Source organism: Amphiprion ocellaris, chromosome 7, assembly GCF_022539595.1.
Source record: "Amphiprion ocellaris isolate individual 3 ecotype Okinawa chromosome 7, ASM2253959v1, whole genome shotgun sequence".
Taxonomy (NCBI): Eukaryota; Metazoa; Chordata; class Actinopteri; family Pomacentridae; genus Amphiprion; species Amphiprion ocellaris.
Window position 1 is genome coordinate 24,700,956 of NC_072772.1, and position 22,454 is coordinate 24,723,409.

The 22,454-nt window shown below is 43.4% G+C and overlaps 1 pseudogene; it reads right to left on the bottom strand.

The window, feature by feature from the left end:
• Window positions 1-667: 667 nt before the first annotated feature.
• On the bottom strand, window positions 668-16,616 carry LOC111571813 (uncharacterized; annotated as a pseudogene).
• Between the last annotated feature and the right edge of the window lie 5,838 nt (window positions 16,617-22,454).

Here is a 22,454-nt window from a genome sequence, read left to right on the forward strand (position 1 = left end):
CTAGGAGAAAAGAATGTTTGAAAATATTTTTTAAAATACCAAATAAGTCTGGAGTTCCTCCTAACATGCCGTTTTTCTCTTGTCCGTCCCCACTGATGACCAAACTGAATGTCAAATAGAACAGTTAAAATGAAATTTAAATCTTTTTTTTGTGTTATTTTTTTCATAGATGTCTGACATCTTTAGACATCTTTTTAATCGACATAATATTTTAAATAACAATTATTATGCATGCAACGTGTGTCCCACAACATGTTATCATAAACTTTTTGTCTGGTAGAAGAGGAAAACAGTGAATAACACGATACGCTGGAATTAGCATCATCAGTTTCCCTAAAGAATGGATAGAGCAAAGCTATGTCCTCTCTTCTAGTTTTCATATTTTCATCACATTGTCAGCCTTGACTGAATTTCTCACTCTACCTCATATTATCAGGATCAGACTAATTTTTTGACTGTTTTCCATTAGTTAGTTTGTCCTCTTGGTCAGCAGTAACAGCTAGCTAAATATCTAGCTTCTACTGCTGAGAAAAACACAACATTAGCATGGATTAGCAACACTGTTACTGTGATTAGAGTAGGGTTAGCAAACAACACCAAAAAAACATGGAATAAAAATGGCACCACTGATGTGTAAGCTGAGCTAAGTTTGATAGTTTATGACCTATTACTGATGAATATGTAGGAGAAAATTGTAAAAGAGAAGCTGGTTGGTACACTGCCACAGGTCTGCGTTGCTGATGGTGTCGGGCCAGCGTATCTGGAGGATCCTTCTCAGACAGCTGTTAATGAATGTCTGCATTTTCCTGATGGTGGTCTTCGTTGTCCTCCATGTCTGTGCTCCATACAATAGGACTGACTTGACATTAGAGTTGAACAGCCGGATCTTTGTGCGTGTTGGCACTACCTTGGAGCTCTTCCTCAGCTGCAAGTATGCTGCCTTCGCCTTGCCAATTCTTGCTCTGACATCTGCGTCTGTGCTGCCCTGCTTGTCAATGACACTGCCCAGGTATGTGAAGGCCTCTACTTCTTCCAACTTACTCCCGTGCAGTGTGACTGGGTCCTCATTTGCTGTGTTGATCTTGAGGATCTTGGTCTTGCCCTCGTGGATCATGAGGCCAACTTGTGCTGAGGTGGCTGCCAACTCTGTTGTCTTGTCCTGCATCTGCTGGTGGTTGTGGGAGAGCAGGGTCCGGTCGTCTGCAAAGTACAGATTGTCTAGCTGGTCAAACAGTGTCTACTGGATTCTGTTTCTTCTGTCTGCTGTTGACGTCTTCATGGTCCAGTCGATCACCAAGAGGAAGAGGAAAGGTGACAGGAGGCAGCCTTGTTTGACTCCGGTCTTTACCCTGAAGCTGTCTGTTAGCTGTCCTTCATGGACTACTCGACAGGTCATTCCTTCATAGGAGTTCTTGATCAAGTTGACCAGTTTGGTTGGCACTCTGTAGTCACGAAGCAGCTTCCAGAGGGTTTCGCGGTCCACGCTGTCGAAAGCCTTCTCGTAGTCAGCGAAGTTGATGTACAGCAAGGAGTTCCACTCTAGAGACTGCTCGACGATGATGTGTAAGGTAGCGATCTGGTCAATGCACGATCTGTTCTGGTGGAAGCCGGCCTGCTGGTCTCAGAAGAGGGGGTCAACGGCACCTTTCATTCTCTCAAGTAGGATCCTGTTGAAGACCTTCCCTGGCACTGACAGAAACGTTATTCCTCTGTAGTTGGCACAGTTGCTGAGGTCTCCTTTCCTGGGTAGCTTGATGAGGTAGCCCTCCTTCCAGTCTGCTGGTAGTTCTTAGGGGTAAAGCATCTCTACAGTGGTCTCCAGGTCTTCCTTGAGTGCTTCTGCAGGGATGTTGTCTGGTCCTGCTGCCTTGCTGTTCCTCAGTAGCTTGATGGCTTTCCTAATTTCCTCCCTGGTCGGCTTCTCACAGTTTATGGCCAGGTCAATGTCAGCAGGGTCGATGTCGGGGGGATTCGGAGGGACATGTCTGTTCAGGAGCTCTTCAAAGTGCTCTGCCTATCTATGCAGTTGTCGCTCTGTTCCCAGGACGGTGTTTCCTTCCTTGTCCTTGACTGGTCACTCAGGCCTGCTGTACTTCCCTGACAGTTTCTTGGTGGTGTCATACAGTTGTTTCATGTTGTTACTGGCTGCTGCTTCCTCGGCCTCCTCTGCCAGGCTGTCGATGTACTTACGTTTGTCTGCTCTTGCGCTCCTCTTCACTTCTCTGTTGGCTTCTGTGAAGTCTTCTTGTGCCTTGGCCTTTGCTGCTCGTTAGGCTGTTGTTTACTGCTGCCTTCTTCTGCTTTCTCTCCTGGATCTTGCGTAGAGGTGGTTAGGGTTAGGGTCGATGGTGACCTCTTCTTCAAGCAGTTCTTGTAGCACTTGGTACTTGTTGGTGAGAGACAATCTGAATTCAGCTAGAATAGTCATTTACCACATTAACAATGTCTAGACTTGATTTATCATTCATTTAATATTATCTTCATTGAAAAAAAAGGTTTTCTATCAAAAATAAGGACATTTTTAAATGACTCCAAACTTTTGAACGGTAGAGTGAATGTTGTTTCTGCAAATACTCCATACGACTCCTAAAGTGACATACAGTACATATACTGTGTGTTGCTTTGGGAATCAATGGCAATCAACATATTCTGTTGTTGAAAGAATTACCTTTTTTCATGGTTTTGCCATGCCTAGTGGTATGCAAAATGCTTCCACACATTACTTCTTAAACGCTTCAACGCCATGACAAAGGAAGATACATTTACTTGTGCAACACTTTACATGCTTCTATAACTCTATTGGAATAAAACAGACCCAACCAGTAGACCTTGGATAGCCCCACACACCATGCTGGTCCATTTTGATACTTTATTATGCCTGCTGTCCTAGAGATCAGACTTAAAACACTTCAAGATTATGCTTGGGAGTCTAACCCAGGTTTCTAGTCTTTCTTGTAAAGCTGTGTCACAGGCAGCACAAAGATGCAATTGGACTGGTACAGACATTTTGACAATAGAACTGAAATCAATAAATCAAAGTAATTTTATTGTCCACAGAGCAAAAAAAATATAGAAATTTAAAAAGTAGAGTACCAGATACATGGAATTCACCGACTTAAATGTTAATTAATTGACTGAGGTATAACAGGAGGAATAAATGATTGTTTCATGGATATTTTGATTGCAAAAACTTCACTTTAAAATAATCTAATTTAGCAAAATTTTAACAATACAATTTCCTATTTTACTTTTTGTTTTACACAGTAAAGAATTTAGTTCCAAAGGAACAAGTTTAGGAAGACTAAAAAAACATCAGCCTCAAATGACTGCTAATGGCCAGTTCTTGCTTTGTGCGTCTGTGTCCACATGCTACCATAGGCCAGAGCCAGTCCGCTCACAGTTGCGTGTCCCCTCATTTCAAACACAGAAAAACACACATGAGAACAGCAGCTAGCTACAGATAAAGTGTACTACACCATAGTACAGAGTTAATGGGATTATTCCTATGTACTAAGCACATTCTGGTGATACTAGTGCATCATACTGTGTATGGGTTTTAGGTATTAATTGTTTTTCTGGAACATTTGCACTCGGCGCGCTTGTCATGCAGACAGTCCAATGACTCACAAATTTTGGGCTGCACCCTGACGGTCCACGTGGACCAACACAGATTTGGGTAGATGACAAAATTTAAGTCACATGTGCTCTTGCGGACACTGATGCATATGCATATGCAGAAAGCATGACTTGACTTTAAGTGTATTTAGAGTGTTATGTGAGCTATGATAGCAAATGAAGATTTGTAATTGATAAGGATGTCCTCTGTGTCATGAGAACTCTTACTGTGAATCAAATATAGATCATTTGACTTGTTTGACTGATTGCTTTGCTTTTAAAATGTTTTACACATTCATAAAATAAATTCTAGTTATTGTTTTGTCTGACAAAACAATGAGTAAACATTGCGTGTTAATTATAACTCGGGATTTGCATACAGCCTACACTGGCAAAGCAAGGAGCGATGTTTTGTTTCAACCTGTTCTTTAATTTGGAAAGGTATAATTCAGAGGGAGATGGAGAGAAATCAAGACAGAAAGAAAGAGATAGATGTGAAACAATAATTGCAGGGAAGCTTTCTTTCTTTGTTCCCATGTGAACAGTATAGACCTTCTGCCACTTTACTGCCACTTCTTTGACTGACAGATCACAGCCTTTGACTTAAAATACAAGGTTCAGAGGTAGGTCTATTGTGTGTGTATGTATCTCTGTGTGTTTTTGACTGGATGGAACAGCCTTCCCCCAGCATCAGTGATGGTAGAGTGTGTGTGTGTGTGTGTGTGGGTGTGTGTGCGTGTGTGTGTGTGTGTCTGCGTGTGTGTGTCTGTGCGTGTGTGTCTGTGTACGTGTGTGGTGATGCTGTGTATATTGTGGTAAAGCAGGGGTGAGACTGTGCAAGTGCATGGGCGAAAATTGTGGTGCTGAACTGTGTGAATGTGGTCTTGTGTGTGTGTTGGGGGGAGTCAAGGTGCAGTGGAGCAGATAGCTCAGCTCTATGCATACTAAAATCACCATCGCCACCGGCAGCAAAGATAGAGCTGGGGGTATGTGGAGAGGGGGAAGGGCGTATGGGTGGGGTGTGGTGGTGGTGGGATGAGGGGTGGGATGGGTGGCTGGGTGGGGGTGCATTGGGGTATAGAAGGGAGGAGAGGGAAGGAGGGAGCGACATAGCACCCCGGGGAGCCCCTTCCTTATCACACCTCTTGGCTCAGTTTATCTGATTACACACGGGAAGACAGGGGTAGAGAGAGGTAGAGAGGAGAGGGAGAAAGATATAGAGTCTATAGTAGAGTAGATTGGTGATGATTGTCAAACCTGGTCAAATTTCTCTTTCATTCCACCACACTGACGAACATTTTCAAGATTTGAAGCAGTATAGAACATAATCACACAGGCAATGAATATTCAACTACGTTTGAGTCACGTATCTCTGTCTTTACTATAGTGAAGTCACACACTTCTAGACTCACTTTGCCAGTCCATTCTGTAGAATACAATGGTCTGGCTGGACTACACTGTCATTCTGCTTTTGAGGGGGAATACTCTGCCCTGTTTCAGTTTCTTTTTTGATAACCAGTGTCAATGCCAGTAAAATTCTTTCATCTTACCCAGCATAGCAACCCAAGTCCTGCACAGTATGCTTAGAAAATATGTTCATGTCAGCTTTGCACACTCTTGGCATTCACTCAGTCAGCTACATTAGGTAGTCTCCTGGGATGGTTTTGAATTAACAGGTATGCATTGTCAAGAGTCAGTTTATGGAATTACTTGCCTTTTTAATGTGTTTGAGACCATCAGTTGTGTTGTGCAGAAGTAGGATTAGTAGAGCGGATAGCCATATTTGATTACTGTTGTAATCCATAGTATGGCAAGAACCACTCAACTCAGTACAGAGAAACAACAGTCCACATCATTACTTTACGACATGAAAGTCAGTTGATCGGGAAAATTTCAAGAATTTTGATTGTATCCTCAAGTAGAGTCTCAAAAAAACCATAAAATTCTATGATGAAACTGACTCTCATGAGGACCGCCCCAGGAAAGGAAGACCAAGAGTCACCTCTGCTGAGGATAAGTTCATCCGAGTCACCAGCCTCAGAAACCACAAATTAATAGCACCTCTCACATTAGAACCCAGATAAATGCCACACAGAGTTCTAGTAGCAGACAAATCTTTACATCAACTGTTCAGAGGAGACAAGGTGAATCAGGCCTTCATGGTGATGAAGAAGCAAAGAAGCCACTGCTGAGGATGAATAATAATAATAATAATAATAATAATAATAATAATAATAATAATAATAATAATAATAATAAGAGATTTATTTGGGCCAAGAAGCACAAGCAATGGACATTAGACCAGTGGAAATCTGTACTTTGGTCTGATGAATCCAAATTTGAGATTTTTGGTTCTAACCACCATGTCTTTGTGAGACCAGAGAAGGTGAAAGGATGGTCTCTACATGCATGGTTCCCACCGTGAAGCATGGAGGAGGAGGTGTGATGGTGTGGGGGTGCTTTGCTGGTGACACTGTTGGTGATTTATTCAAAACTGAAGACACACTGAACCAGCATGGCTACCACAGCATCCTGCAGCACCATGCCATTGAATCTGGTTTGCACTTACTGGGACAATCATTTATTTTTCAACAGGACAATGACTCCAAACACACCTCCTAGCTGTGTAAGGGCTATCTGACCAAGAAGGAGAGTGATGGAGTGCTGCATCAGATGACCTGGTCTCCACAGTCACCCAACCTAAACCCAGTTGAGATGGTTTGGGATGAGATGGACCGCAGAGTGAAGGAAAAACTACCAACAAGTGCTCAGCATCTCTGTGAACTCCTTCAAGACTGTTGGAAAACCATTCCAGGTGACTATCTCATGAAGCTCATTGAGAGAATGCCAAGAGTGTGCAAAGCTGCCATCAAAACAAAAGCGGGCTTTTTAAAGGAATTTTAAATATAAAACATATTCTGACATGTTTAACACTTTTTTGTTGACTATATAATTCCATATGTGGTCATTCATAGTTGTGATTTCTTCATTATTGATCTACAATGTAGAAAATAATTAAAATCAATAAAAACGATAGAATGAGAAAGTGTGTCCAAACTTTTAATTGGTACTGTATATGGAGTATCCCTTGAATGTGACACACTGTAACTGTTGTTTACAAATAAATTAGGGTGGGCATAGAAAACAAAATACAATGCCCTAAAACTGTTACAAATTTAATTTAGCTAGATGATTTTAGTAACCATAGACTTTACTGTCTGGACTACAACTAATAAAATATCTTACTGTTTTATAATATTTATAAGCTCTCTCTGTGTCTCTCTCTCAGAACTGATGGTATGCTGACATTGTGCTACATGTGAGGCTTTCACATGCAATAACATATCAGTGTCACATTGGTGACGTGCCGACAAGCCATCAAAGTCTGTGACACAATTCATACAGATCTCTTCGGGAATATAATTATTGCTGGGTACACACTGAACATTTGGAAACGATCCAAATCCAATTAACAAAGAAGGTAGGCACATGAACCCAAAATGGAAATGAATGTTTGCAATGCAAATACAAATTGGCTTCGAGGAGAACATGATTGTTCAAAGGATTCCAAAAAGATGACAAAAAGAGAAAGAAAAATAAAATGTGATCTAGAAAGTAGGCTTAGGTTAGGTTGCATACACAATGAGCACACTTGTATGTGTGCTGTCATGTGGTTTGGTCTGGTTTTGTTGAGGATTAAATATAATAAAAAATAAATGAAAAATACAGAGAAAGAGTGATGCTTCATTTTCACATTTTCCTTCCATTTCCCATCTGTGTTCAGTCTAGTCTCATCATCTACAGCCTGGAGGGGATGACGAGTGTGTGCATGTGTGCGTGTGCGTGTGTGTGTGAGAGAGCGTGTATGAGTGTGTGTGCATGAGCGTGCATGTCCATGAGCATGTGCATGTGTCATGTGTGTGTGTTTGAGAGAAGTGTCTGTTCAAAAGAACAGAAGGAGGAGTGCGAGACTGTGTGTGTGTGTGTGTGTGTGTGTGTGTGTGTGTGTGTGTGTGTGTGTGTGTGTGTGTGTGTGTGTGTGTGTGCGCGCATGCATGTGTGTATGTGTGTGTGTGTGTGTGTGGGGACATCCTCCTCAGTGAGAGGGCCCAGGGGACGGCCTGGCCTCCTCAACCTCCTCATGATGATTGATGCTGGCGGGCCACACACGCCCCGGCCGCCCAGCTAAATTAAAAGCCTATTTTGTAAAGTTGTAAAGAGAACAGAATGGTTGGAGGGTTGGTGTGTGTGTTTGTGTGTGTCTGTGTATGTGTGGGTGGGTGGGTCACAGCCGGGGCGCTCTCCAGTGTCTTTAGTATCATCAACCCCTCAGAGGATAGCCAGAAGGGGGTCTCCTCCATGCCTGATGCTCTCTCTCTCTCTCTCTCTCTCGTTCTGTCTCATTCACACACACACGCACGCATGCACGCACACAAACACACACTCATACAAAATCCAAAACACACAAAAAATGCTCCCCAATATCGAAGTTGTTTGTGTGTGAGATCTGAAAATTAATACCAAGTAAAAGACAGATTTGGTCTCTCTATATGTCATCCTTTGAGCTACATACAGTGCAAAAGTTGCATTACATTACTGTAATATAATATTTTAAAAGAAACAACACGTTCAATTTCCCCACCTGAAAATGTTTCCTTTGTGTTTTACTCTTAGTTTTCAGGCTGTGATATTACATCACATCAGCGTCACATTGCTGAATCAGCTCACTCTTGCCCCAAATTTCACTTCTTCCTACTTTCTACCTGAATTTACACAATGGTGAAATGAAACCATTGGACTTAAGGTCACATCATTACTATATGGTCATGCAAAGTAGTCTGGGATAGCAAGACCATTCTGTAACACAGAATGGTCTTGGGGACTCCAGCTCATTTGTACTTCTTTGAACCAATCCCAGTGGTATTTGGCAGAGCTAAGGAAATAGTGTTCTCTCAAAGTAGTGATAGAAGCATTGTTTTATGGAACATATGTACGAAAGGAAGCATTGTCACTGTGGTAGGTTGCTTCCCGAAGGTTGTTGTTGTGGTTTCCCATAGTGAAATGGAATTTGGAAACCGTAACATGCAGATAGTGGAAGGGGATGAAAAAGCCAAGTCAACTGAATGACCAATGACAAGCTTATACACTATATTGCCAAAAGTATTTGCTCACCCATCCAAATAATCAGAATCAGCTGTTCCAATCACTTCCATGGCCACAGGTGTATAAAATCAAGCACCTAGGCATGCAGACTCTTTTACAAACATTTGTGAAAGAATGGGTCACTCTCAGGAGCTCAGTGAATTCCAGCGTGGAACTGTGATAGGATGCCACCTGTGCAATAAATCCAGTCGTGAAATTTCCTCGTTCCTAAATATTCCACAGTCAACTGTCAGCTGTATTATAAGAAAGTGGAAGTGTGTGGGAACAACAGCAACTCAGCCACGAAGTGGTAGGCCACGTAAACTGACGGAGCGGTGTCAGCGGATGCTGAGGTGCATAGTGTGAAGAGGTCGCCAACTTTCTGCAGAGTCAGTCGCTACAGACCTTCAAACTTCATGTGGTCTTCAGATTAGCTCAAGAACAGTGCTTCAGCAGAGAGCTTCATGGAATGGGTTTCCATGGCCGAGCAGCTGCATCCAAGCCATACATCACCAAGTGCAATGCAAAGTGTCAGATGCAGTGGTGTAAAGCACGCTGCCACTGGACTCTAGAGCAGTGGAGACGCCTTCTCTGGAGTGACGAATCACGCTTCTCCATCTGGGAATCTGATGGATGAGTCTGGGTTTGGTGGTTGCCAGGAGAACCATACTTTTTGGACTGCATTGTAAAGTTTGGTGGAGGGGGGATTATGGTGTGAGGTTGTTTTTCAGGAGCTGGGCTTGGCCCCTTAGTTCCAGTGAAAGGAACTCTGAATGCTTCAGCATACCAAGACATTTTGGACAATTCCATGCTCCCAACTTTGTGGGAACAGTTTGGAGCTGGCCCCTTCCTCTTCCAACATGACTGTGCACCAGTGCACAAAGCAAGGTCCATAAAGACATGGATGACAGAGTCTGGTGTGGATGAACTTGACTGGCCTGCAGAGTCCTGACCTCAACCCGATAGAACACATTTGGGATGAATTAGAGCGGAGACTGAGAGCCAGGCCTTCTGGTCCAACATCAGTGTGTGACCTCACAAATGCGCTTCTGGAAGAATGGTCAAAAATTCCCATAAACACACTCCTAAACCTTGTGGACAGCCTTCCCATAAGAGTTGAAGCTGTTATAGCTGCAAAGGGTGGACCGATGTCATATTGAACCCTATGGATTAGGAATGGGATGTCACTTACGTTCATATGCGAGTCAAGGCAGGTGAGCGAATACTTTTGGCAATATAGTGTACCTGTGACCTACATCCAGTGAGTCAGACTACGGTCAGAATGACTTACATTATAATACAGTGTCTTCTCAGTGCATATCACTGTTACATTTGGGAGCACAGCCACTGTGCACTCCATTATAAAAAAAATAAATAAAAATGGGGATAATGAGTTGCTTTGATGGTGCAATCAAGTCCTATTGAAGGACCAAAACAAATGTAAAGATAATCCAATTTTTAGACTGTATTATTACATAATGATTTCGACAATAAATATGAAAGGTAAAGAAAAAAAACTGAATTTGATGTATTTATATATGGCAAGTCAATGTTTTCAAGTTAAAAAGAAAAGAAAACAAAGAAAATATTCAACTTAATCTCAATATGATGCCATTTATTATTCTTTGTGCCAACAACACATGTTCTTCAGCAGTCAAAAATCAAACTATTTTGGAGACCTTTTAGTGAGGAAAAGTTAATTTAGCAATGTACAACACTAATGTATTGATGGGGAAATCATCAACAGTTATGCCAAGTATGTGAGTATTTATTTGACTTAAACATGTGAACATTTTTCAAGATTCCTTTTTCTGAATGCTGTGTTCAGACTGGCGATCATTCTCTGACCCTGATGAATGTATATTTTAATTCTGAACAGCAACAGCCATTCGAGGACAGGACACTCACTTATTTGTGTATCATTTACAAATCATTTATCCACAATGTGAATTTAATTGACCGGGTGACTCCAGAATGCAAGGACAAGCAAACACACGCACGCACGCACGCACGCACGCACACACGCACGCCTTCATCTCATCCTCCAGCCGCCCCTCCCTTTCTGCCTTCAAGTCATGCCAGACTTCTCCCCCACCACCTCACCCCAGCCTCCCCCCTCTTCTGTTGTTGGCAACAAGAGGTGAGTGGAGTGAAAGCTCACCCTGTGTATAGCCAACCGGCCGGACAGACAGACACACACACCTACACACACACACACACACACACACACACACACACACACACACACACACACACACACACACACACACACACATACATACACACACACACACACACATACATACACACACACACACACACACACACACACACCACACACACATAGAACAGAGGTCAGGCCTGTGTCAACTGCGGTGCAGAGGCCAACTGAGTTGCCCTGCCTGTGCATTGTGCTAATTTGTGGTGTATATGTGTAGTTGTTGTTAAGCTGTTTTGGGAGTGTAAAACATCTTTTCAGGTCAACAGGGAATTAACCAGAAACAAACAGTAGAAACAGCAGCTCAGTCAGACCAGTCAGATCTTATGCAAATTATCATTATTATTATCACCTGCACCTGCATCATGTCTGTTTTCAGACAGCTGAACTACCAACTTACTGCTCTTGTGACTAGGTAAGTATCATCCCAGTCAAAAACCTCTTCCTGAGAAACAACTGAGCCAATCAGCACCTCTGCGAGCTGAACAGCAGTTTCTGTGTCGCACAGATCAGGACACCACAAATAAAGCTGCAGTCATTAGTTCTAAATCAGTACTTACAACACACAATGCTGCATTTAGCTGCAGCAAACCACAGACCTCTATTTTTGGATTGAAAATTTGTCCATTTACCATGCAACATTAGCAGCTAGAGAAAAAAGGCCAGTTCATGGTTTCTGCATGTGCATAAGTTTGTAATGATCCACATGGATAACAATAATAATAATAATAATAATAATAATAATAATAATAATAATAATAATAATAATAATAATAATAATAACAATAATAATAATAATAATAATAATAATAATAATAATAATAATAATAATAATAATAATAATAAACTTTATTTATGAAGTGCTTTACAAGTAACTCAAAGACGCTGTACATAAAATACAATAAAATAAAACAAAACAGTTAATTAAAATCAATAAACAGTAAATCAAGTTCAAGATAAAATACAGTATCTAAAAAGGTGAGTCTTTAAAAGGGATTTAAATGTGGTGAGGTTGGTGCAGTCACGGAGGGCATAGGGGAGTGAGTTCCAGAGTGTGGGGGCGGCAATGGCGAAGGCTCTGTCCCCCCAGTGTCGCCGGCTGGTCCTTTGCGGGATGGAAAGGAAGTTTGCGTGAGATGAACGGAGAATCCTGGGAGGGGGTGTAGGGGAGGCGCAAATCAGTAAGGTAAGAGGGGGCAAGATTATGGATGGACTTGAAAGTGAGGAGAAGCAGTTTGTACTGGATGCGGTGTGAAATGGGGAGCCAATGGAGGTTCTGCAGGATGGGGGTGATGTGGTCATGAGAACGGGTTCGGGTGAGAAGTCGGGCAGCAGAGTTTTGAATGTGTTGAAGTTTATTGAGAGCTTTGGAGGTGGAGCCGAAGAGAATGCTATTGCAGTAGTCAAGGTGGGAAGTGACGAAGGCGTGAATGAGGGTTTCATAGGCTGAGAAGGAGAGGAAGGGGCGGAGACGGGCGATGTTGTGGAGATGGAAATAAGCAGTTTTGGTGATCTGATTAATGTGGGGTTCAAAAGTGAGGTTGCTGTCAAATATCACACCGAGGTTGCAGATGTGAGCGGAAGGAGACAGGGTGGTGTTATCAATGGTAATGGGGGAGTGGGGAAATGGTGTGAGTGATTTAGGTCCAATAAAGATGAGATCAGTCTTGTCACAGTTTAACAGGAGAAAATTTTTCCTCATCCAGGATTTAATGTCGGCCAAGCAGCTGGAGAGAGAGGGGAGGGTGGTGGTGGCGGTGGTGTTGGTGGAGATGTAGAGTTGGATATCGTCGGCATAGCAATGGAAGTGTAGGTTGTGGCAGCAAATGATGTTGCAGAGGGGGAGGAGGTACAGGATAAAGAGGAGGGGGCCAAGGACTGATCCTTGAGGGACACCATAGGACGGGGGGCGGTGGGGGATGTGCAGTTGTCGACCTTGATGAATTGTTGTCTATTAGTGAGATAAGATGTGAACCAGGTGACGGTGGTGCCGGTGATGTTGATGGAGGATTGAAGGCGGGACAGGAGGATGGAGTGATTGATTGTGTCAAATGCTGCAGAGAGGTTGAGAAGGATGAGGATGGTGACTTGTCCAGAGTCTGAGGAGAGGAGGAGATCATTGGTGACCTTGAGGAGAGCAGTTTCAGTGCTGTGATGAGAGCGGAATCCAGATTGAAAGGTTTCATACAGGTTGTTGGAGATGAGATGAGTTTTCAACTGGGCAGCGACGACACATTCTAATGTTTTGGATATGAAGGGGAGGCTGGAGATGGGCTGGAAGTTGTGAGGGGAGGTTGGATCCAAATCAGGTTTTTTGAGGATGGGGGAGACAGAGGCGAGCTTAAGGGGTGAGGGGACACAGCCAGTACTGAGGGAAGTGTTGATGATGTTAGAGATGAGGGGGGAGATAACAGGGAGGCAGTTTTTGAGGAGGGCAGTGGGTATCGGGTCCAGGCAGGATGTGGAGTTTTTAGTTCCAGTGATGAATTTGGGCAGGTCCAGGGGGGAAACGGGCGAGAAGTGGGCCAGGGGTGGACAGTTCAGAGGATTTGGTGGAGGAGAGGGGGGATCAAGTGAAGTGGGAGAGGTGACAAGGCTGCTGTGGATGGAGTTGATTTTGTTATGGAAAAAAGAGAGGAATAGGTTGCACCTGTCAGTGGTGAACGAGTTTGAGACGGTATCCGAGGGGGCAAGGCGTTTATTGACAGTTGAGAAGAGGGACTTGGGGTTGTTGGAGCTGGTATTGATCAGGTCAGAGTAGAAAGTGGACCATGCAGATTTCAGGGCGTCTTTGTATTGTTGGAGGAAGTCAGTGTAGGCTTGGCGGTGAACTGTCAGGTTTGTTTTCTTGATGAGACATTCCAGCTGTCATTTATGGGCTTTCATGAGGTGGAGTTCAGGGGTGTACCATGGAGCAGAGTGGGAGAAAGTGACTAATTTGGATTTGAGGGGAGCAAGCTGATCAAGACAGGAAGAGAGAGTGTGATTGTAGTGGTTGATGAGGTCAGTGGGGTTTTCGGTTGATGGGGGCGGGGAGACGGACAATGCAGTGGTCAGTGAGGCGGAGAATACAGAGAGGGAGAGTGAATTGGTGTTTCTAAAAAAGATTGTCCGTTTTTCCTTGGGCAGAGGGGTGGGGAGGCTGATGTCCATAGTTATTGCTAGGTGGTCAGAGATGGAGAGATGACAGCTGGAGATATTTAGGACTGTAAGACCAGAGGAGCAGACCAGATCGAGGATATGTCCATGGTTGTGGGTGGGGAAATTGATGTGCTGGGTGAGGCTGAGTGATTGTAGGAGGTCTAGGAAGTCAGAGGCAGATTTGCTGTGAAGGTTGTCCATGTGAAAGTTGAAGTCACCGAGGATGAGGACTGAGGGAGATGTAGCTGATAGCTGGCTGGCAAAGTGGGAAAAGTCAGGGAGGAATGAGGGTTTTGGTTTAGGTGGGCGGTAAATGATAGCAGTGACCATTGGGGTGGGACCGGGTAATTTAAAAACAAGGTGTTCAAAGGAGGAGAAAGTGGGATGGTTGTGAAGACCTGTTTGTGGATGACTGCGATGCCACCTACTCGACCTTCTGGGCGGGGTGAGTTGAGGTACGTGTATCCGGAGGGTGTGGCTTGGTTGAGTGGGTAGAAGTCCAGTGGTTTGTGCCATGTTTCAGTTAGAGGAAGTCCAGTTTATTGTCCAGGATGAATAATTGTAGAGTGGGGCCTTTGCCGGTGACGGAGCAGGTGTTGAAGAAGGCAAAGTTCAGGTGAAGTGTGGATGTGTGATTAGGGGAGGGCTTCTGGGGACAAGCCTGTGAGGTCCGTGGAAGTGGGCGAAGGTTAGCAAAATGGCAGTTTCTGAGGGTGGGCTGCCGAGGTGGTCTGAAGCTGATGATGGTGGGGATTTGGCAACTTGTTGAATTCTGAGAGGGGGTGACAGGCAGGGGGAGCCAGAGGGGAGGGACAGTGGGTGCACTGGAGGGGATGATGGGGGGAGTTCCAGGTGAGGACAGAGGGGGACGCTGTGGCTGGGAGGCGGTTCAGTGGAGCGTGAAGAAGAGATGGATGTAAACACTGGCACTAGTCAGTCTGAAGTGTGGACGGTGCATTGGATATTTGAGATTAAAAGTGATCTGCCGGACCTGTTTGGATGAATGCCATCACTGTTAAAATATTCTGGCCTCTTCCAGAAACAGTTAAAATTGTCAATAAAGTTAATTCTGCTGGCACGGCAGAACAAGCTTATCCAGGTGTTCAGGCTGAGCAGTCTGCTGAAGCGCTCAGAGTTGTTGTTTCCCACTGGTAGGGGCCCGCTAATAAAAATAGACTTTCCGCAGTCTTTCAGTAAGTCCGTCAGATTTTGAAAATCACGTTTTATCTGCTCAGACTGGGGGCGCGCTGTGTCATTGCAGCCGACGTGAAGGATAATGCGGTGTACAGAGGAGGGGAGTGAGCGGAGAAGGGAAGGAATTTTGACAGCGATATCTGCAGCTGTAGCACCAAGGAATGACAGTGTGATAGCGTTAAAGAACCTGATGCCTCTCATGACACTGTCGCCAATGATGAGCATAGTGGGGGCGAAGAGTGGGGCGAGTGGTGGACAGGAGGTTGTGGATTTACAGGAGAGGTGGTGTGGAGGGCTTCCAGCTGGGGTTGCGTCGGGGCTGGTGTGCAGAGGAGCCGCCGCGGGTGCCAGCTGTCCCTGTGGCTCGGTGTCGGTGAGGGGGGACGTGATGGTGGAGTGATGGAAACGCGGCGATGAGGAGTCCACAAACTCGCATTGTAGACAGCTGCCATGATGGTCCAAATCTTTGCCGATGGACCCGGCGGAGTGGCGGCGAACCACATCCCGCAGCAGACGTCGTCGGGAGGTTGCGGAGGATATCCGGGTTTGGGACCGCTGGGTTTGTTGCTCTCCGGAGGAGGACCAAGTGCTGCCGGTCGCCCGCGGAGGAGAGACCCTGCCGGTGGAGCCAGGCTGAGCCTGGGGGCCACCGCACGTTTGCGCAGAGGTGGTCTTTGCGCCGGCGTCCAGCGGCAACTGGGAGATAGCCGCCCCCGGTGAGGAGGCCGGCCGATCCACAGCGTTGGACGTCGGGGGTCCAGAGCCTTTGGCGGTCCGTCGGCTGTTCGGATGGGAGCCGTAGAGGCTCCGGCAGCTGGCAGGTTGGAGGAAGAGGAGGCGTCGCTGCCGGTCAGCGTCGCCGCCGGTCAGCGTCGCCGCCGGTCAGCGTCGCCGCCGGGTTGGCGGGCCGGGGCTTGGCCGGTTGGGACAGAGCCGCAAAGCTGATGAGATTTGGTCGGGCCAGGGAGACGGTGTGGACATTGCAGCTGCTTCTGCCACGAATGACAACCTCGGACCAGGATGGATGTCTGTCTGGGGTTGAGCAGGACGATGGCCGAGGGCTGACAGGGACCCACGGGAGGGTGTCATGGAGGGAGGCCTGGACTGAAGCGAGGTAGCAGGACTGCTTGCAGGCGATGTTCATGCAGGAGGTGAGTATATCTGATTTGATTATTAGCTCCTCAGTTAGATGACGGATGTCTGCCTTCAGGCGGATGATGGTTGTGTTGGCTGCATCTAGTTCAGAGGTGTGGGGGGCAGACAAGGAGGAGGTGTCCGGTGGAGAGTCCCTGGCTGTGTCCGCCATGTCCCTGGCTTCCGCAAACTGTTTAGCACTGCTGTATGGATGACTGTATTAACCCTAAAATGATGTCCTTGTGGGATGTCCACATTACAAGCATGCAAAATCTGCATGCACTGATGTTGTGCACTGTATGTACAAGCTCTATGCTTAAGTCTCGTACATTTTTTGTACCAGCCAAACATTAGTATTATTGATTTTACTGCTATTTTTTTTTATGGCTTCTTGTGTTTAGACAATTATAATGTTCAGCTTCATGTTAAAGGTCCCCTTTGACCATGTTCAAGGTTATATAAAAATACTCTGATTTTTTGATTTGTCTCTAAAATGTTCCAAATAAAAAATATCAGTGCAATTACCTGATTAGAAACTCTTAACATGACATTTTCACCTCTTCTCTAAATGGAAAACCCAGAGATCATGAATAGCAAGTGTTTTCTATTTTCTAGCTATTTCCAAAGTTAAACTACTGGAGAGAAGATGTGTCCTACATTTGTGTGTGTCGGTGTATGGGGGTGTGTGTGTGTGTGTGTGTGTGTGTGTGTGTGTGTGTGTGTGTGTGTGTGTGTTATTTTAAGTAAAAGTACCAATACGGATATGTAAAAATACTCAACTTCAAACAAAAGTCCCACATGGAAATCCTATTTAAGTATTAGCAGCAAAATGTAAAGTATGAAAGTAAAAGTCTTCATTTGAAACGTCTGACTGATATATATTTATATGTGACATATTGAAAATATTAATAGCAAGGCATCAGTGTGTCATCAGCATGTCGTGGACGCCAGATGAACATGAAAGGTTGTCACATGATAAATGGGCAACAAAAAAGCTCTACACAAATCTGTTTCCAGTGTTTAGAACATCTTTCATTTTTGGTAAGAGAGTGGATCATTGGAACATTTTTTGAAATGACACCATGTGAGATGTTTAGCAGGAAAAATCTGTATTTGCTGGATGTATTAACAGCTCATGGACATGCGAAATGAAGTCTGAATACTGCTTTTTGTATGATGTCCAAAGCCACAAAGGTTGGAAACAACGGGTTAATCTTTAACAACAATGTGCTGTATATGAAACACACTGTATGAAATCTGCATGTTAAAAGAAATTAAAGCTGCCAGATAAACAGTGATTAAAAAGTCCTTTCTATCTGAAATGACGTGGAATGGAAAAGTAGCATAACATGAAAATAATTAAATCCTGCTGCCAGTCAATATAATTTACTCAGATTATTGGTGAATTTGGCGAAATGTTCCAATTTCAGCATAAGAATCTGAAAACAGTATTCTAATGTCAAACTCTGTACATGCTTCATTATATAATGTGAAAGTCAAACAACAAAACATATCTAGTAAAGAGGCATTTTATGTAAGAAAAAGCATTTATATTCCTGTAAAAAAAAGTCCCCACATTATTCTCTCAGCACTAATATAAAAAGAAATGGAATTGATAGCCAGCCATGCTCAGAGGGGCCATCACTTGCCATGTGATTTTTACTATGGAGTATATATATCTAGTAGAGTCCAAAAGTCTGAGACCTCATCAAAATATGTCATATGCCATGCGTGTAAACCTGGAAATAATGATCACTGAAGTGAAATAATCTGAACTAAGTGAAAGTGTCAGAAGTCAAATAGTTGCTCTAAACAAAGTGGGGTTTCCTTAGCACCAAATCAATGCTAGACTAGACTAGACTAGGTTTAGGTTTACAAGTGGGCAGTGAAGAATGCTCTCCAGTACTTTCAGCAGAGGTATCAATACCTTCTTATGGTACAAACCTGTCTACTGTGACTGGTTAACTGGAACTGTTTGTGTTATTATACTCTAATAGAGACAAGACAATCCAATTCAAGTGAAGGGAAGAATGAAACTGAAAATTTCATGAACTCAAGCAAAGCCATTTCTAATACGAAACCTCTGCTCACTGGGACCCAGCTCACAATCACAGTGGATGAAAGAACATGAACAGTGATTACACAAAGTGGTTATCAAGTCAGTAGTAGGCAAGATGGACCTTCCCACTGCTGCTCCTATGGCAAAGTAAATGAAAGATCATTAAAACAGGATATAACCTGATCTGTCTGCATTGTGGTGGTGATATATACAATACTTGGAAACTGGATCGGTATGTATGCAGAGTCCGATTAGTAGACAGAAAATGACAACACCATCAGAGGATCAGTCCAGAATCCTTCAGTTACTGTCAAATAAAAAAGAAACTTCATCATGGATACAGAATTTACTTTAATAAAGATCCCTAGAATTCACTCAGCACCTGCAGTGAATTGACTCCACCCTGACCAAGGAAAAGCAGCACTGCATTCTTCAGAGCCATGCTCCACTCTCTGGTTTGCACTTTTGAGGAATTCATCCTGCAGCAAGATAATGAACCCCAAAATACCTCAAAACTGTGACATTAAGACCAAAAAAAGACCAAGGAGTGCTGACTGTTGTGGACTTGCTTTCATAGTCACCAAACCTCAGCACCATTGAACTTTTATGGGCATTTGAAAACTGAGAAAGTGTTCCTGACATCCTGTGAAGCTCTTTGGAGCATTGTTAGATTGTCTTAAGGCCAATTCATAGTTTTTACATCCCCGTGTGTCAAACAGTGTGGACAGAAAGCTAATGTGTATGTGCAAGAGTACACCTCGGTCTGCTATACATAGATGCATTGCATTGTCCCTGCCATCAAATGTTCTGGCTGATAAGTCCCGAAGTGTCTGCAGTGGTCGATTTGTAGTAGGATCACAATCATGTGATCGTCAGCAGGCGGCTGACGTAGTGTTCACTTGTTGTCACAGTTACAGTGACGCCGTGACGCTACTTTGCAATGATACAGAAATCTTGAACAAGTCTCTCGATCTAGACTATAAGCCCCATCACTGCCAAAATCTAATGAGGTTATCTTTGTGTCATTTCTGACCTTCCCTGAAAATTTCATCCAAATCTGTTATTCCATTTTTGAGTAATGTTGCTAACTGACAGACAGATTCACAGATTAACAGACAAACGTGCACTGTTCGTCACATAACTCCACCTTGGCGGAGTAATGAAAGCACAATCAAAGTTGGGCAGCATCTACTGCTATTAGTATAAATATTTCTAAAGTCAGTGTTTAATATAGCTGCATAGTGCCTCCTGGTACACTTGCAGTTTGTCCCGTCCGCATGGTCACAAATTCTGGGCATGCACATGTTCCCAGAAAGACAGACAACCATCGCAGACTTGGACAGACGAGGAAACTGATTTCAAGTGGAACCTTGTGGACTTTTGCAGACACACAGATATAGAAAACATGAACTGGCCTTCATTCTGACTGTATGCTTGCTAATGTGCTGGTTCAATGCTGATATCAGAGCAGCTGATGTCAGTCACCCCCTTTCCCCATCACTAAATGACTAATGTGGAAATCTGCTGGTGTAAAAGCAGTGTCAGGCTGAATAAAGAGGAGCTAACAAAATGATTATTCAGCCTGTATTTAGTCACCTCTTCTCCATCACCACCACCACCATCACAACTTGTTTTCATCTTCTTCCTGCTCCTTACGTTTGTCACCCGAACATCACCATGGTGATTTCTCTGTCATGGTCATTGGTATAATGTCCCGTAGTTCTTCATTTTCCTTCTTTATGAACATCTCAGTGTATATACACCACACATACATTCACACTCCTCCTCCCTGCAGTTGGGCCATTTACAGAGAGGTCATAACCCCAGTGAATGATGGGAATGCTGAGCTGGAACCTATCAACGCTGCCAATATGACCAACAGCACCGCACCCTCCACAAACAAACATGCACACAAACACTCACACAGATCTGTGAGTCAGTGTACATGTGAGTGGCAGTGGGAGTTATAAAGGCAGAGTGTGTGTGTGTGTGTGTGTGTGTGTGTGTGTGTGTGCGTGCGTGCGTGCGTGCGTGCGTGCGTGCGTGCGTGCGTGTGTGCGTGGGTGGGTGGGTGGGTGGGTGTGTTTTGAATGCATGCTGTCATGATCAATTTCTTTTGGAGAGGTGAAAAGCTGATTTTCTCAGTCACCTCGTGTGCCGCCCCATGGTGTATTGTGTTCATGCATGAGTGTGTGTGCGGCCTCAGCTGCATGCTGCATTTGTGTGCAATGCATTTCTACCATATGTGCATTTCCTTGTGAGCATACTGATATTTGTATGGTAGGTATTTCTGCATCTGTGTGACTGTCTGCATGCAAATGTAGAAATGAAACATTTTTGTCACTGTCTCCGTGTATGTGTATGTTCCTGTATTTTTATACATATTTCTTCAAAGATGGGCAAGCAGAATAAAGTTTTCTTTTTCATATTCACCTCTTGATCGGTTAGGTTTAATATTAAGGAGTAATCAATACTAATTGCTATCAATTTTATCAACAAGAAAAGCACTCAGAGAGCACAGTACTCCGCCAAGGCTGCTCAGTTGTATGATTTCCAATGGCTAAGTACTCAGTGGTGGATTTGTAGTAGGATCACAATTATGTGATCGTCAGCAGACAGCTGACGTAGCGTTCATTTGTTGTCATAGTTACAGTGATGCCGTGCCACTATCTCACAATGATACAGAAATCTTGAACAAATCCATGGATCCAGACTATAAGCCGCATCACTGCCAAAATCTAATCACTTGGTCCTTGTGTCATTTCTGACCTTCCCTGAAAATTTCTTTCAAAGTCGTGAGTCTGTTTTTGAGTAATGTTGCCAACAGACAAACGTACGCCAATCGTCATGTAACTCCGCCACGTTCCTTGGTGGAGTAATTATAATAATATTATATTCAACTATAGCGACCCAGTAGCACTGCAACAATGTCTAAAACTTAGGGACTGTGGATGTAAATTAGCATTGTTCCTATAATTCGGCATATTTACATCTATTGCTGTCTAAATAGACATTCATTAATGTGCACTGTCCCTGTCAAATAAATAAATAAATAAAACAACACAGTTTACAGAAGTATATCCAGAAAATTTTGTCAAATAATTAAAAAATGCACTTAAAATTTGTTTTTTTACCCATAAATCTAGTTTTATTACCTTATACATTTAAGTTTGTACTTGAAACTTGGTTTAAAGCATGTTTATTTGACTTAATGGTTTCAAGGTTACAATATGTCAGGGAAAGAAGAATGTGCAGGTATATGTACACACTTGCTGGTTTTAAACTGTTTACTTTGTTGAGATATTATTCTTTTCATTGAGCTTTGTGAAATAAATGGAAGAACTAGATAAGTGGTGGGATGACTTTACTGTATTTATAAATATCTACTGTGATTTTTGGCAAATTTGAATCATAACATCGTAAGTCTGAAACCAACAACTTCTGATTATCATTGACTCTGTTCATGAACATTTTTTTAAATGGTTGATTATTTGTCCAATGTATGACCAGCAGTCAACTCCCAAGATTTTGAATTTAAGATGCTAGAAAACCAGGAAGCTACCAAATATTCTGACATTTTAGAAGCTGGTACCAGCTAAATTTTCCTTAACAATGATTTATACAATCATTCATTTATCTAAATTGTTACCATGTCAGCTCTATAGAGTACCAGTTGGATTTTGAGTGACCAAAGAAATCGTGAATATAGCGTGTATAATGGAATCAGTACCATCTAAAGACACTTGAGCATCTAATGTATGAACGGTACAATACATAGAATTAAAGAAGACAGTGTACACTTGCAGGCAAAGGTCCCTGGTTGTGTTTTTAAATGAAGGAGTAGAGTTTGAGATATACATACAATAATGCCCGGTTGGTCTGATTTGACTCAACTGAAAAAAAGACTGGACCAAAAATTGGTGATTTTTATTTATTTTTTACATTACTTTC